This window comes from Lonchura striata, chromosome 12 (assembly GCF_050655825.1).
Source record: "Lonchura striata isolate lonStrDom1 chromosome 12, ASM5065582v1, whole genome shotgun sequence".
Lineage (NCBI taxonomy): Eukaryota > Metazoa > Chordata > Aves > Passeriformes > Estrildidae > Lonchura > Lonchura striata.
The window spans coordinates 14,878,385-14,894,062 of record NC_140714.1 but is presented as its reverse complement, the minus strand read 5'-3'; the positions used below and the strand labels follow the sequence as shown (position 1 = coordinate 14,894,062).

General features: G+C 44.7%; 1 long non-coding RNA gene across 4 annotated transcripts in view; it reads left to right on the top strand.

The window, feature by feature from the left end:
• Positions 1-15,678, top strand: part of LOC146766257 (uncharacterized) — a 46,260-nt gene that overhangs the window by 12,196 nt on the left and 18,386 nt on the right. For all 4 annotated transcript variants that reach the window (XR_014958067.1, XR_014958068.1, XR_014958069.1 and 1 more), the window contains one exon: positions 52-15,678. This exon is cut by the window's right edge and continues 18,386 nt beyond it. This is a non-coding gene — a long non-coding RNA (uncharacterized LOC146766257). The remainder of the gene's footprint in view (positions 1-51) is intronic.

Below are 15,678 nucleotides of genomic sequence, written 5' to 3'. Positions count from 1 at the left end.
AGGAGATTACACAAAAAACCAAGAAATGTGTGGATTCATTGTATTTTTCAGGCTTGAATTCCTAGAAAAGATGCTTTTCTCTGTTCTTCAGCAGCATGAAACATCCTTCAGATGACAGCAGCATTTCCAAAATCCTACAGCACTTGAGGAGAGCTGACAGAGCAAGGCCTGGCCACTTCCAACCAGTCACCTCTGGCTTCTCAGCTGCCACATTGCCTGTCCCATCTGACCACAAGAGAGTTGGGTAATTCATTCAGTTTTACAGAAAACTGTAAATTCACAGGGAAACATATGAAACTCTGCAAATTCCCAAATAATTCTGACAATAAAAAGTCTGAGGGTTGGAAACCCTCAACTATTTTGAAGCAGCCATTTTAAACCACACTTGATGATTTCAGCTGACAAGATTACTTGGAGATAATATACTGCTACTTGAACAAAGCCAAAATTTGAGATGAAATCACTCAAAAGGACTTAAAAGGACAGCGGGGAGGTGTTTCTACTGGCACACCTGCAAGGGCAACTGAAAGAAGTGACAGAAAGCCTCAGCAAACACTAGTCCCTGCTCCCACCAGTCCTCCCAAAAACTCACACTAAGAGATAGAAGTCACACCTCCTGGCTGTACTGTCCCTGGCTTCTGGATGAAAAGCATTTCTGGGTACAAATAAGGATACTGCTAGGTCTTCCTTACATTTCCAAGTTAAATTGAGGAAGGCTGCCCAAGGGCCTTGTCAGAGCTACCAGTCACCACAGTATTGCATCAGCCACAATGCCACAATTCCAAAGAGAGACAAGCATGAAGGTTAAAAAAGGAGGCTGAATCAAACCTGTGATACTCCTAAAAGATATCCTGAAGCTTAATTATTTTTAATCTGGAGTGGATTGTGTTGTCCTGGAACTGAGTCAAATGAAAAGCAGACATTCAAAGCACTTTACTCTCCCCCTGCTGCCCCTCTGCTCTGTGTCAGTCATCACTTCTGGGTTTGTAAAAGCTTAGTGGGATTTGCACAGGGCCAGGCAAATCAGGCTTCTCCATTTACTGCTATACAACAAATGTATTCCGGTAACAGGCTGTTCTCCTGCCAATGCCTTCTGTTTTCCAACTCATTTCATTTTCTTTAGTGACTTTATTTCAGACAAGTGGATAACCAGAGCCTTGGGTTGACTCCATATGTGGATTCTGCCTCTCGGCAGTGCCAGTTAATTTTTTGCAGAAATCCTGCTCACGTAGGACGCAGGTACAAAATCTCTCCTCCCCATGCCGGATCCAGTTTATTTGCTTCTCTTTCAGCTCCCTTTTCACCATCAGGCAGCCTACAAAGCTCTGACTGCTTCTCTGCCTGAGGCTTTCCCCAGCTGCCTCCCTGCCTTTCCTGCCAGGTTCTTGCCAAGGAAACCTGTCCACACCTATGCAGGCTGGGGCAGTGCCTTTGTTTTGGGCAGTGACGTGTGCTTGGGGTGGAGGTCACCATTGTTTCAGCTCCCTGATTCCACAAAGGAGTGTTAATAATTTCTCACAGCTGCAGTAAATGAAGAGTGGCAGCTACACCCAGTCTATAACATTAGACAGCGTTGCTTTTCCTCTTACCTGCCAAAAAGAGAGGTTCTTTCTTTCACCATGGGAAGGTGCCTGAGGTTGCAATGTCACCTAGGCAGAAGCTACTAACTTTAATGGGCTTTCTCTCAAATGTGTAAACCATATTGATGCATAAGACAGGGTCACCCTGCCCTGAGCCAGGCCTAAGAACTCCTGGGACTGTTTGGATCAGAAATCAGAGCTGGGGGTCCCTCCCTCACGTAGCATCATGTGTCCCCTCACAAGGAAGGGATGCAGTGGATAATGCAGCTGCCATCTGTGGTGTTCAAACAAAGCAGTTACGGTGCTAACACAAAAGTACAACTGTGCTGTGGAAGGCAGATGCACAATCACAAAAATTAAGTACCTTTCACTGAGCCCATAAAAGGTATTTCTTGCAGAGAAATTGCACAAGAGTCAGTCAGAAGATCTCTAATTTGTCTCAAGAGGTACCAAACTTTTAAGGTGCTCTCTGACTTGAAGCGTGCAATTATACACCAACCTTTGGCTTCTTTGAGCATCATAGAAAGAAAAGAAAACAGTAGGAACCCTCTCCCATGCCCCTTCCTGCCTTGTGTAGCATGAAGGTTATGTACAAGGACTAAAACATCAGAGCCAGAAGCCCTAATTTGCAGAAAATAATCTCATTTTTCATATGCAGTGCAACATCAAAACCATCCTCCCAAAACTCAGCTGTGCCAAGGTTTTTGAGCTTAGAGTGAAATTATCCCCCAAACAGAAAAGTTTCACTGCCCTAGTAAAAAATGAGAAGCAGTGGAAAACAGAAACAAAATTATGCAAGTGGTGAAAAGTAAAAGGAGGTGGTTTAGACACATCCCATCTTGATTGCAATGTTTCAGTAACCAGGGTGAGGAAATGGGTTTTCCTTTTAAGCAAGGGTGGGCCAGATCCTTGGCTGGAATAAATCAGTGCTGCCCTGCTGAAATCAATGGATCGTTGCTCATTCACAGCAGCTCAGGGTCTGGCACATGGTTTTCTCCTGACAGTATCACAGTAATGTAATTCTAAATTAAAATCATGTGGAGATGTTGTTTTGATAAAATGTTAAATGCTAAATATACCAAATATGAACCAAACTAAAATGAACCCAATATGGACTCAGAGGGTAGAAAGAATTACAGGGCAATTTCATTAAATCCCTTGAAGCATTCTCACTGACTAATTAGTCTCTACACTCTAGAAGGTTTCAGGATTTAACACATTTCCTCACGCTTACTAAGAGCTCACAGTAATTCCTGTAGCCCAAAGCACCAAGGATGCAGAGCACAGCTGGACCAGCTGGCAGAGAGGTGACTGTAATGGTGATCCCCTCACTAGCCCCCAACAGCCCAGAGAGGCCTGCTGGGCTTGCAGCTGGGGAGTCCTGCACAGCATCCCACTGCCAACAGAACTGCTGCAAGCAGCTCAGAGAAACTAAGGGATATTGTTCAGCTGCAGACATGGAAGTAGCACCCTGGGAACCCCTTGAGCACCACAGTAACCAGACAGAGGAGACATTGCGATCACTTGTGCAACTCTGTCTCGTTTAGTCACAAGGTGGATGTGAGCAGGACTATTGCAGCCACACCAAGCAGGGAGTGATGGATTTCTCACAGAGCACCCCGTCACTCTCCTCACAGCTGATGCTCTCCCTCCTAGATCCATCCTCATGGCCATGGCAGTGACACGACAGAGACCCACCTTGCCCTGTCTAGCCAAACCCCAGTTCCCCCTGGCCCAAAGCACCCAGGCTTCTCAGCCTTTTTCAGGATCAGTCGGGAAGATGCTAATTCCCTGCTGAAGTGGGTGGCAGTCTTTATGTTTCAGGCCTGAGAAATCTCACCAGTGCACTGAGAACCACAGGGCTCCTTCCTAATTACACAGCAGAGCACCACATGATTCATGTCAGCAGCTCCCCAGCCCCCTCAGCTCCATCCTGGCTGGTGTGACACAACAAACCCGAGTGGAAGTGATTAGCAGGTTGCAACCAGAGCCGCCCGCTCGGCAGCACCATTGCCAAACGCGGTGCCCCAAGAGCCGCAGCTGGAGCCCTGTTGAATCACTGCTCCCCTGCATTGCAACATCGGAAGTTGCACTTTAAAACCAATCGCCTGGGCTGCTCTCCCATTTCCCAGCGAAGTTGGAGGAAGGTGGAGAACTCAAGCTGAGTACATTATAGATGCATTTTTAAATTCCCATGGGGAGGTTGGAAAATTAGAATTAGCTCTAGGGCCCCTTTTGTTTTTGTTTTTCCCTTCCCTCCTCTTTCCTTTTGGTCTGATTAACTTTGGTGACTGGCTTGCACAATTTTATCAGGTTGGGTCTGATGAATCATTCATCTCCAGCAAGCAACTGTGAGAGATTGCAGGCCAGGCAGGGTCTGTGTTGCAGTAACCAAAAACAGCAAAAAAACCACCCCCACCAAGAGACAGGGAATGGGGGCAGGGAAAAATGAGACAGTGGGCCAACAACACTCATGGACAGCTTTCCAATGTCTGGTCTCAGACAACTAGCAGCACATTCATTTGTAAGCCTGCCAGACCTCCTAGGAAACCTAAAAGGCTGCTGTTATTTATAAAGCTAGATGTAGTTATTCTGCCTGTGTGCAAGATTAGTTCATTGTATATATAGGTACCTGTCCCATTCACCTACTTCTGGGCCCTCATTCCCATAAATCCATGAGGCTGGCAGGATCTGCCTTCAAACACTGAGATACCTCTCCTTTCCAGGCAGGGCCATTTGGAAGTGTCTGTCACCACTGCAGGGCTCAGCAGCATGTACATGTAAATATATACCTGAAAGCCCTACATTTCTGTCAACATACAGGAAGACAGATTCAAGAATTTGTCTTCCATGTGGCAAGCACCAGATTTTACATTTCATTTGTAAAAAGCTCCCAGTAAATCTTAATGACAAAAGTTTGATTTAATGATGGTTTAAAACTGTCAGCTGGCTTCAGTAGAGAAGATATACAAGCCAGTCCCATCAATTCTGGCAGCCTGGAATCCCAGTCCCCCTTAAAAAACATTAACCATCCTAGATTTTATGCCTGAACCGCAGACAATCTTTCCATAAATCCAACTTGGAGCTCATCTGGTCAGGCATGAAGAGCTTTGCAAATAGTGAGGCTGGGGCTGTGGTGTGGGCAAGCAAAGGCAGCTCCCTGCAAGTTGCACTGGGGACAGGAAAAGCAAGACATTTGGCCTTTCTAGTTTGTGGATGTTCACACACAACTGCAAGAGAATTTTTCTGTTTTGAAGGTGAAAGATTTATATGTCAATTAAAAACCAAAAACAAACAAACAAAAAAAAAAACCCAAAACCAAAAATAAAACCCAAAAAAAAAAAAAAAAAAAAAAGGCAAAGACAGCTGTATGTCACATCTCACTGTTGAGACCAGCTGGGCTCACTCCTGCCAACCATAAGCCTTGCCCAAATGTAGATACAGAAACTGAGGCAAAGTGCTACTTCCAGTTGCCCATACATTCAGAAACTTTCAAGAAGAACCATGTTCTATCAGTCCCAATCCCAGATTCCTTAAGTGCTTCAACTTGTGCCAGTTTGGGCTAGTAGTTGCTAAATCACACCTAAACCCTTATGCAGTTGTCCAGGCCTGGCTCCCTCAAGCAGGCACACAACCATGGCAAGAAGCATTCTGTCTCTCCACAAGCCTCAACAGTGGGCAGGTCTTGAGAGGGGTCTCAAAGAGCCCCCTCAGAGGAAGAAACACAATCCAAAGGCAGATACCATTTTCCCTGCTTAATCTCTTGGAATAATTCCCTCTCTCTCGGACATGAATTGAAAGTCATCCAGAGAAAAATATCTGCCTTTGTGTACTTGATTTAATTAGATAACATTTCATGTGGCATAAATTCAAACCCTTAAAAAACCCTCAAAAGACAAGAACTATGGAAAAATAAAGGTGTTCCCTCATCTTGGAGCATACACATATCTATCCAAGAGAGCCAACAGTCCAAAGCTGAAAGAGAAAGAAGCTGAGATCTGTGAGGCTGGATCTGGAAAAAGGAATTTTCATGCCTTAGTTCCAGTGTCTGACTCACTGCTAGAGTGAGCAGGTGTCTCTCTACAAGAGGTAGCCACAAACATTTTAACCCAAATTTATATTTCTCTATTAAAGTAATTATCTACATAAGGTAGCATTTACTAATAATCATCTCAAAAGATTCCCAACCAATTCACCTAGGAACCTAACCAATACAGCTTTGAGTTAAGGGTGTGAGAGAGACGAAGCAAAGCTGACTCAAACTGCTTCCAGAGGCTAAGCTGAGTGAAATACAATAAATACAATCAAACCTGATTTTCCCCTTGCTGCTGCACACAATATTTGCAAGCAATTACACTGGCTGCAGCAGTCTAACACACAGGAGAATATAAAGATATTTTGTGTGTTATTTACACATCTAGTTATGAAATTCAGATCATAAACTGAAAAGAAAACTAGATTTTTAAAACAATTTTGTGCTTTAAGATGCCCATTCCAGGGACAAATGGAAACAAATAAATTGGAGTTCTTTTCTCTGGGAACTTCTATCTCAGATGATCATTTGTAGGTCTCTAGGATTAACAGCAGCTCACAGTTCCGTCCTCTATGATCATCATAGATTTTACTTCATCACCTCTACCTTCTAATCCATAATTACAGATGTTTATAGCATGTTCTTTAAAAACCCTCCAGTCTCACTGTAAGGCAGTGAGGAATCCATGTTCTCTGCTAGGTTAAGGCCACAAACGGTTGACCTCAGAGGAATGAAATGCCATCAAGTGTCCCAGGAGAATGGAAAGACAACAGCACCTCTGGGAAAGCATGAAGAAAAAAAAAATCTATGCAGAGTTTATTCTGTTAACAAAACCTGACTATATGCCAGGTGCCTCAGAGGATACCTGAGGACCGCTCTAGCATAAGACATGTAGGACTCAGCTGACTGGTAACTAACTACCTGGCTACTGTGCACTCACAGCCCAGAGCTCAGATTGCATTGAGGTAAATTAAATAGAGACCTACAGCCACCACTACCTGAAAGCTGACCAGTGACCACGGTTCTGCTCCTAGAAAACAGCCATACCTGCCCCAGCTCAGTAGCAAATCAAGTCTGGAAGCTAAGCAGCCCCTCCATCTAAGAGCTCTTTCCCCTCAATAGGAACAGACACAACCTACAATGACGTGTGGAAGCTTCCCTGGGTCTGTATTTGGGGATCACAGGACCCTTTGGACCTCTAGTCTGCCCTGGCCTTCTGCTCCCATACTTTTAGTGAGCTGGAGACTGGGCTACAGCACCAGATGTGGAGTGCCTCTGCAGGTCACCAGCCCATCTCCAGATCTTCTCTGGTGTGTCAAATGCCAGCTCCCTGCCTGCAAAGCAAGCACAGTTTTTAGGAGAATCCTCTTTCAGGGGGAAAGCACCTTCTCTCCCCACTACCCCCATCCTTGAAGCAGCACTAAACAGCCTCTGGAGTCTGCTAATGTTAGTGTAGAGTTGGCTTTGCAGGAGGAGTTTTAGCATCACCACCAGAACACATTATTTTCCAGTTTTAAAGTGTTACAGGAAGAGACACCCCCCCCACCAAAAAAAAAAAAAAAAAAAAAAAAAAAATAGAACGTTTACTGCTAATGTAAAACTAAAACACCAGAAACAAACACTTTCATTTCTGGAGTCTGGGGAAGAGACAAAAGAGTTTCTCTCCCAGGGTCTCAGCAGCAGAGCTGAGCAATGGATTACAGAATAGCTCTCCAAGCCATTTGAGGAACATCCCACAGAGTCTGAAAGCAGCATTTACAATGCTGTTTTGCAACTGGGAGAAAAATCACAGTATGATCCAGTAATCAAGGAAAGGAGTCAAATTCACAGAATATTTTTTTAACCCATAATAAATTATAATTTCTTAAACTTTATTGCGGTCACAAAGTCAGAACAAAATTTGATAAAAAAATACAATTATTGTGCACAGAAAATCTTGAAAAATGTCATTAAATACTCAGGGGAAAAACAGTGAGTGCCTTTTTAATGAAAACCAAGCCTGTGGATTGCTGCTTTCTGAAAGCAGTTTGGTAAATGGTTTTGTTTTCCAATAAGCAAAACAAATACTGGAATGGGACCATAGTCCTTTCTCTTCTTTTGCTCCAAACCTCCCCATTTTTCAAAGTGGAATAAAGGATGTCTGTCCTCCAATTTTAAAACCAGTAAATTGTTTCCAAATGTACTGTGAGCCAGAAGAGAGATAGGGCAGAAAAGGAAGGTTGGGAGGCCCTGATGTATCCTGGGGATTGCAATGAATGGACAACAAAAAGCAAAAGCAAAACCTGCTCCTGACAAACTAGATTGCTAGATTGGGAAAGTGCCTGGAGATGGGGCTTATCATGCCTCAACTTGAACCTCCCCAAGCAAAGCACACACCCATGTCTCTACATTAAAGCAATGAGATGGGAAGGAAGCACAGTTAGGGTTTGGTGCTGCTCAAACCCATGCAATTACAGGCAAGAGTAAACACCTTATTCAAGGATGAGCAATCATCCCTCAAGGGAAAACCCTGGAGCTTCCAGCCCTCCCAGGAAGGTCACAAATGGGTACAGGAAACAAGCGGAGACTTGCACAAAGGGAATGAGCTAAACCTCACTGCCTGTGAGTGAGGACCTGAGCAGACAGGTCCGTGTGCTCCAGCACTGGGCACAGATTTCAGAACAAACATGTGGGAAGCTGTGGCGTCACTGAACCTTTTATTTCTGAAGCTCCAAGATTATTATTTAATCTGTCTTCCTAATAAAGCAACTGCCATAAAAACTCCAGTTTGGCAAGAGCACGTAATTTAATGCTCCTGACAAAGAGTCTTTCCTCCATGGCAGAATAGTTGGCAGCATGAAGCTGTGAGCAGATCTGTTCCTTATAAAGGCAGTGGCTCCTCAAATTGTACCCAGCTCTCGTCAGCCCTCCCTTAACACGTCTAACATGCCCATTATACAGGCTCCCAAACAACTCATGGCTTGAATAGTCTTTAAATCCATTTCTCACTTTCAGGGACATCCATTTAGTACATCCAAGTTTACAGCCTTGCAGATGCTATTTCCCATTCATAAGGGCCCAACAAGGCATGACCTGTATGGTGTCTGATCCAGGAAATTCATACTCTGAAGAATTACTCACTGGCAGTGACTGAGAACGCTTCTGCAGAGCTGTGGGGGCTCCCAGGAGATGAGCATAGGGGCTCCTCTCTAGTCACATCTCTGCTACCATCCCACACATCTCTCAGAGGCAACTCTCAGCAGGCTCAGAAATCCTTCCTCTGTGGAAGTATGAAGTTGGCAGCAGAACTGTTCCTCACAGATGTAGGGGACCATGACAGTATACCCAAACTCTGGTCGATCCTCCCTTAACACACCTACATGCCCTCACACTGGCTTCAACAGACACCTTAAGAACAGAGACAGGTAACATATGTCAGCACAAAACATCTAGGTACCAAATGCCTAAGGAAAAATCTATTGAACTCCTTCAGCGGCTCAGGAGGGGACAAGTGACAGTTCATTTGTTGCCATAAGTACTTGTTCCTCAGATGCCAGGGCCAGTCAATGTGAGCTAATTAATCTCCCTGAAAAAAATGAAACCATCTGGCTGCACAGCAACCACTCTTCCTTCTTGGGCTCCAAAGCCCACACGGCAGATCACAGAGGGACCATATCAAAAAAGGAAGCACAGCAGTGACATACTCTTTGCTGCTGTCACACAGGCCAAGTGGCCACCTGGAAAGGCCAGGTAGCCACGTAGCCTGCAGACATTTCCCTTCTCTGCCCACTGTCCTGCTGCATGGGGAGAGCCTCCCTCGCCCAGACACAGAGCTGGCAGCCAGGTGCCCTTGTGCCATGGTGGTCTGTGCCAGGAGGCCAGAGCAGGCCCTTTCCAGCACAGCAAGAGGAGCTGCTGTCTGAGGGTCAGCAAGATTATGCAGCTCTGATCACAAAGGGCAGGGCTGACAGTGCCCAGGTGAACAGGAGCAGCCCATCTGCCTCCAGCCCACCTACTCCTAATGATTCTTGTCTGTGAGCACTGACTTCTGTTCACATGCTGATTTCCTGGCTGCTTGGGGAGAAGGAGGTTCCTGCTCTGCAGAGCCACATCTTGGCAGAAGTACCTGCACCCTGGTCATCATGAGTCCTTGGCTTTGCGCCCCTGTATGGCCAAAGTTATATGAAATCCCCAAGGCAAGGTGCCAGGACCAGGCACACAATGATGATGGATAATTACTAATAATCACTGCTGCTCCCCACCTCCCACCACTGCTATGAGCAGAAAAACCAGTGGAGGAAACAAGCCTTTCCTGGCAATGCCCCAGCTAAATTGAATCGGCAGCAAGTTTTGAAGGGTGTTCAGACTGGTGGACACTAAGGGACCTCCAGAAATGCTACTGCTTCCCTTACATTTCTGTGTATATCCACTATTCAAAATTTTCACATATTTGTCACATGAAAAACATTCAGGGCAGTAATGAGACAATCAAACCCATGGTTCACTACTAACATGGCATTTGGTGAAGGATTTTCCCTCACTAACCAAAGTGCAGCCCATCACCAAAGCAGGAGCAGTTTTTTCATTATCAATTTTTTTTTTTCATTACAAATGATGATAAAGCCAAAGTGAGCATAGTAAGAAACCAACACATGTAAACTACAAAAATTCCCTGAAGGAACCACAAATCATACTCCATGAAAGTCTGGTAGAAAAACTAGAGCTGCACCATGCTTTTTCCATGCCAGCTGCCTGGAGAGTCTCATGTGTATGGTTTGCAAAGATCTTCCCCCAGAACAGGAGGTTTCAGTTTTTAACAAAGAACAGTTAAACTCAGCTCAAGTAGGTAGAAACAGGTGGAGCTTTATTTCAAGCATGTCCCAGTTGCTCAGTGCTGTACAACTACAAGAACTAGGAAGAGGGAGGGGGGAGGAAAAGGCTTTGTGGTTAATTATGAGTGTGCTAACATGGTGAGAAATAAGGCAGTGAGGATGGCAGAGATAATTACTCTATGAGCTGCATTTCCCTTTTGGACTGGAGATAATGAGACATCCTTTGCTATGCAGAGGAGTCTCCTAGCAGAGGAAACCAAAGGGCAAGTAAGGTGCAGCTACAAAAACCCACTGTCTCCTCACCACTGCTGGCAAACAGGGCCAAGCATTCCTAGCAAAGGGGGAACAGAAAAAAATTACCCAACTCTGGGCAACCAACGTAGGTTTTTCCTTCTCCTTGGGCATTCCTCATGATGCCCAACCTGTGCAACTGCCCCAGGTTCCCACAGATGCCACACATGCATCCTGCTTGGCAGGGACCTTGGCCCAGGGAGAGGTACAGAAGGGACAGGTGCATTCTACTTACTTCTTGAAGCCTGGGCAGGCAGAAATTAGCTACTTGGGCTGGGAAGCTCCAGAAGACTCCAGGGAAATGCATGGAGTATCACAAAGCTGTTTGATAAGAGCCACAGCAGAGCAGCCTGCAGCCAGGCACAGATTATCCTAAATCCCTTGGTTTCAGTGAACCAGGGACCACCCCATACCTGTCCCCTCCAAGAGAAAATTGATTTTCTGTACTAGAGCCCCAGGAGCACTTCCAAGTGCTGCAGCCTTGTAAGGTCTCCAAAGCATTTGGCTGCCCAGGGAAAAGACTTAGTGTGAGAACATTAAAACAAACCTCCAAAGCTATGTGAACAAAATCATCATCAATTACACAGTTACTCCAGGCAGTGGGGATGGAGAAGCCTTCTTTTGCTCAGAAATGGAGACAAAGATTTGCTGGTGTGTTGCCTTGCAAGTCTGAGTTAGTCCTGAAGCTTACAGGGCAGTGGGATGGAGTTTCCTCTTGTTTATTTACATCTTGAGTCCACCTCAGCACCTCCTCTCCAGGAGCTCCTGTGCTGATCACGAAAAGTTTCATTTAATGACACTATTTTTAGCACCCACAGCTAGGAGAAGCTAAACCTTTTAACAAAGCCTCCTCAACACTGTAATGAGCACATTATTGCTGAGGGGGAGGAAAGAAAAAAGCTGGGGGTTAGCCTGTATCTAGGTCAGCATCAATCTCTCTCTGTCACCTACAGTCTTGTTTTATGGGAAGCATGTGGATAATAAATGGTGATTACGGAAAGTGAAGGGGAAGAGGCAATCCTGAGAAATTTATAGATAGAAGAGAATTCACATTAATAGCAGATAATACAGAGCTGCAAAACTGTTATAAAAAAGGTATTAGAAAAAGCTCTATAATTGGGGTTATTAGACACAACTACACCAGGGTGGGTTTTTTTTTCCATTCTGGGTACATGTCACAGTGATGTATGTCACTTTTGATCGTGATAATAACAGTAAAATATCCATGTTAAAGCCAAGTACATTAACTTCTATATTGGTGTAATTTACTGCGTTATGAGTTCCCATCATTCAGGAGCCAGACAAAATGCTCTCCTTACGATGTCGGTAACTGTGCACACACTTTACAGGAAGAAGTGTTTCTTTAAATATCTATCATATGTTAACGAATTCTTTTAACTTTCCATTACTCTTGTCAGAAAAGACAGGGAGCAAGAGAAAGGGGTAAGCTATTCATGTTGCTAACATACATCATGGGCTGGATTTGCCAGTGCCCTGTGTCTGTCTCATGCACAGCTCCTTTTCCAGCCAAACATATGAGAGATTAGTTTGCTATATGGGAAGGTGCAGAATGGAGTGGACAGTAGCCATTATTTTTTAAAAATACATATTGTTATTGAAGGAAACATTAGGCATTACTCACTTGCCAACAAAAATAGTAAAGAAAAAGGATTCTCGAGATTTACAAGTGTGGTTCAATAACAGGAAGGTGGAGAACCTGTCTCTCAAACTGTACCTGGGTAGGTGCTTAGAGTTATAAATAGAACAAGCCAAACATCAATCCTTTTCTGTCTGTTCTCCATTGCAGGAGCCAATGACTGCTAAAGGACCCACAAACCTGGTCATTTGCAGGCTGTAAGTAGGAATTGCAGAGGTGTCAACAACACGAGTGCTAGGTGAGGCTTGGGCTCCTGAGGAAGCAGGGAGGAGGCTGCTGATGGCTGAGCCTTTGGCTCCAGTCACTGCAGAGCTGCCGTCTACTCTCAGGCTGCCTCTGCAAGCACCTCCACACCCTGGGGCAGGTCACTCCTTTGACTACTCTTTCCAAAAAGTGAACGCCTCCAGCTAAAGGCTGTGATTGTACAGGCACAAGCACAATGAAGCCTCGAGGGACTGCAGCGAGATTTCTTCCTGCTTCAAGATAAACTGGTTCTGAGACAGTGTGCAGTTGCAAAGCAAACCAAACTACCCATACCTAGGGCAAAAGCATCCTTAGAGAATCTACTTCAAAACTGCATGGAAGAGGACTTGATACCGGTGTGATATCAAAAATGGGGTGTGCATTCAGAGGCTGAGCTAGAGCAAGTTTAAATGCTTTCAAAAAATCACACAAGAAAATGTTCCTTCTTCCTGTAGTACAGACCATACAATACAAAGCAATCACTCCCAGTTACACTTAGCCAAGAGCCCCTGTCCATAAAAGCAATAAGACCTCTCAGCTCCCTCCAACTGCTGTGTTCCTGAGGGCCAAGAGGTCTGTAGGGCTCTGAATGTGAAGGTAGTTCTGTTCACACTCAGTTTGGCTCATTAAATCAATCAGTTCACTTTCAGGATCAGGCACTGAGAAATGCAATCAGCTCCCCCAAGCTGCACTTTCAAATTGCAAATTACAGAATAGCTTCAATGTTAGGAAAGCATTAAATTATTCCATCTTTTTTCCAAAACAAAACACTGCAGTGAGGCATTACTGAACACCATCCCACCCAAATGGAATTTGGTACTTCATTCAAGCCCAAACATTTTGCTTCCACATGCAGCTTAATTGCATGTGCAGACTAATTGAGGATTCAACTGCTTATACCCTGCTAGGTGCTGGTCTGGGGTTTTAGAGGTTTTATCTCTTACAAGTAACTGCATTTGACCAACAGGACTCTAACCTACACACATACAAAAGGCTTTAGGCTGGTGCCTTGGAAGTGAGACAAGGCAAACTGGAGAATTCTCTCCTTCCTTCACCTCTGAGCTAGATGACTCCACTCCTACTGAAGACCCTGCCTTTCCTTCGTTGTTCCTCACTGTGTGAGCCACACTCTACTCTTCCCACTCTGTGCAGCCTGGACAGTTCCCTCCCTAAGTGGTCAGGAGGTCTCTGTGCTGGCTTTCCTGGTGTCATCCACGCTGGCACCCAACCTATCCACAGATAACCTGCCACCTCCCTGCCCTCTTCTTTACATTGCTTTCACAATGGCTTGTCTGCTGAGAAAATATTTGCTTTGCATTTGAGAAAAGGTCATTGACTGGTGGTTTAAACCACTCTCCCTCGGGACAACAGGAATGGGAGTCAGACTCTAAAAGAGAAAATCAGCCTGGAGTCTTTTTCCTCCTCCCTTGCTTCCTCCCACATCCCATTCAAATGGCATGAAAAGGCTGTCAGTGGCTCCAAGCTCAAAGAAAGGAGAACATATTTCATGTCCCTCATGAAATCCACCTCCATTGGTCCCTTGTTCAGCAGGAAGCAGGGCTTTCCCTAATTAAAACCGAGGTGGGTAACAAAACAGAAACATTAATTTCCTGTAGCACCGCTGGGCTGGCAGGAGCAGTTCCCTGTCCTCAGCATTCTTTCTGAGGACAGTTCTCCAAGTAAACATATCAACTGGAGCAGGAACCCGTTGCATTTGACTCTCCTTACTTTTGAAATACATTTTGTCAGGTGTGCTCCTTATCCCCAGCTGTAGAAGCAGAGACAAGAACACATCAGCTGCACCACAGTGCTGCAGCACAGCAGGACCCATGCGACATGAAACAAATTTGCCACACAGCACCTGGTCAAAGGAAGCAATGCACTTTCCTTTGCACAACACAGTGGTTTGTATCAATGTTCAAGTTCACTTTTTACCAGGAACTTTGAGGTTCCTATGTGGTTTATGCACAAAAAGAACAGAAGGCATAAACACTCCATAATTTCAATGAAAAAAATTCTCCCCCTCAAATGAAAGGAACAATAAAGTTAACAAACTATATAATTACAATCCCAGGGTACACATCTCTCTTCAAAATACCAGACCAGTGACCAGCCACACAGAAAACCTGTGTCCTGCAAATTAAACCAAGCCTAATTCAAAGGCCATTAAACAGAATGTGAGCCTGGATTTTGGTTTCAATAGCTTTGGACCAATCCACTCCAGCTCATGAAAAGTTTCACCATTCCTTTACTTGCATCTGTCCATTCAGAGCAGCAACAGCTGTTTAACATGGACAGTGGTTGGAAAGAGTAAACATACCAGGGAGGAAGGTGACTGAAGGAATATATGCTTGGGGAAAGGATTAGTAGGAGAGAAGTGGAATTTTAACAAGGATGAAGATTACTCCTGGCTTTAAATAACTTAGCTCCCATGCTGTAACATAGATTCAGCCTGTGCAGCTCTTCCTGCCTCAGATCCAAAAGACGAGGTTTCACAAGATGGTTGGTTCAAACTAATACTTCATTTCACTTCACTCTGAATCCTGTCCCCTGCTCCCCAAAGCAGAGCCTCCTTCTTCCCCTGGGCCAATTGCAACATTGGTGTAATCCTCTGGGGACCTGCTCCATCTCAAGGAGCCAGCAGCAAATAGGCTGTCAGGGAAAGAAGTTGTTGTTTTTGGCTGAGTGTGAGCAAAGCAATTTCACAGACAGGTAGGTGAGTAAACAAGTTGTTTGCTTTTTGCAAGGTAAAGCAAAGTTCTGCAGAAAGTACCAAACTTCTTTCATTCACCTTTGGAATCATGCTGCCTGCCTGCTGCTCACAGAGGGTTTTGCATGGGCACACACTTAAGGAAGGGATACTATAGATAACATTCTGCACTTCAAATACAAACAGAAAGAAATTGTAGCTGTCTTAGGACTTGAAATCACTTTAACACCTTCATGATTATCCAACATGATGTTTCAGGCAGGTCATATTCCCTGCCCAGTGCTCAACAGTTTCTTCTTCCAAGAGTCTCCTAGTCACCAATTCCTTTCTCTAAAGCACTTTAACAGCACCTC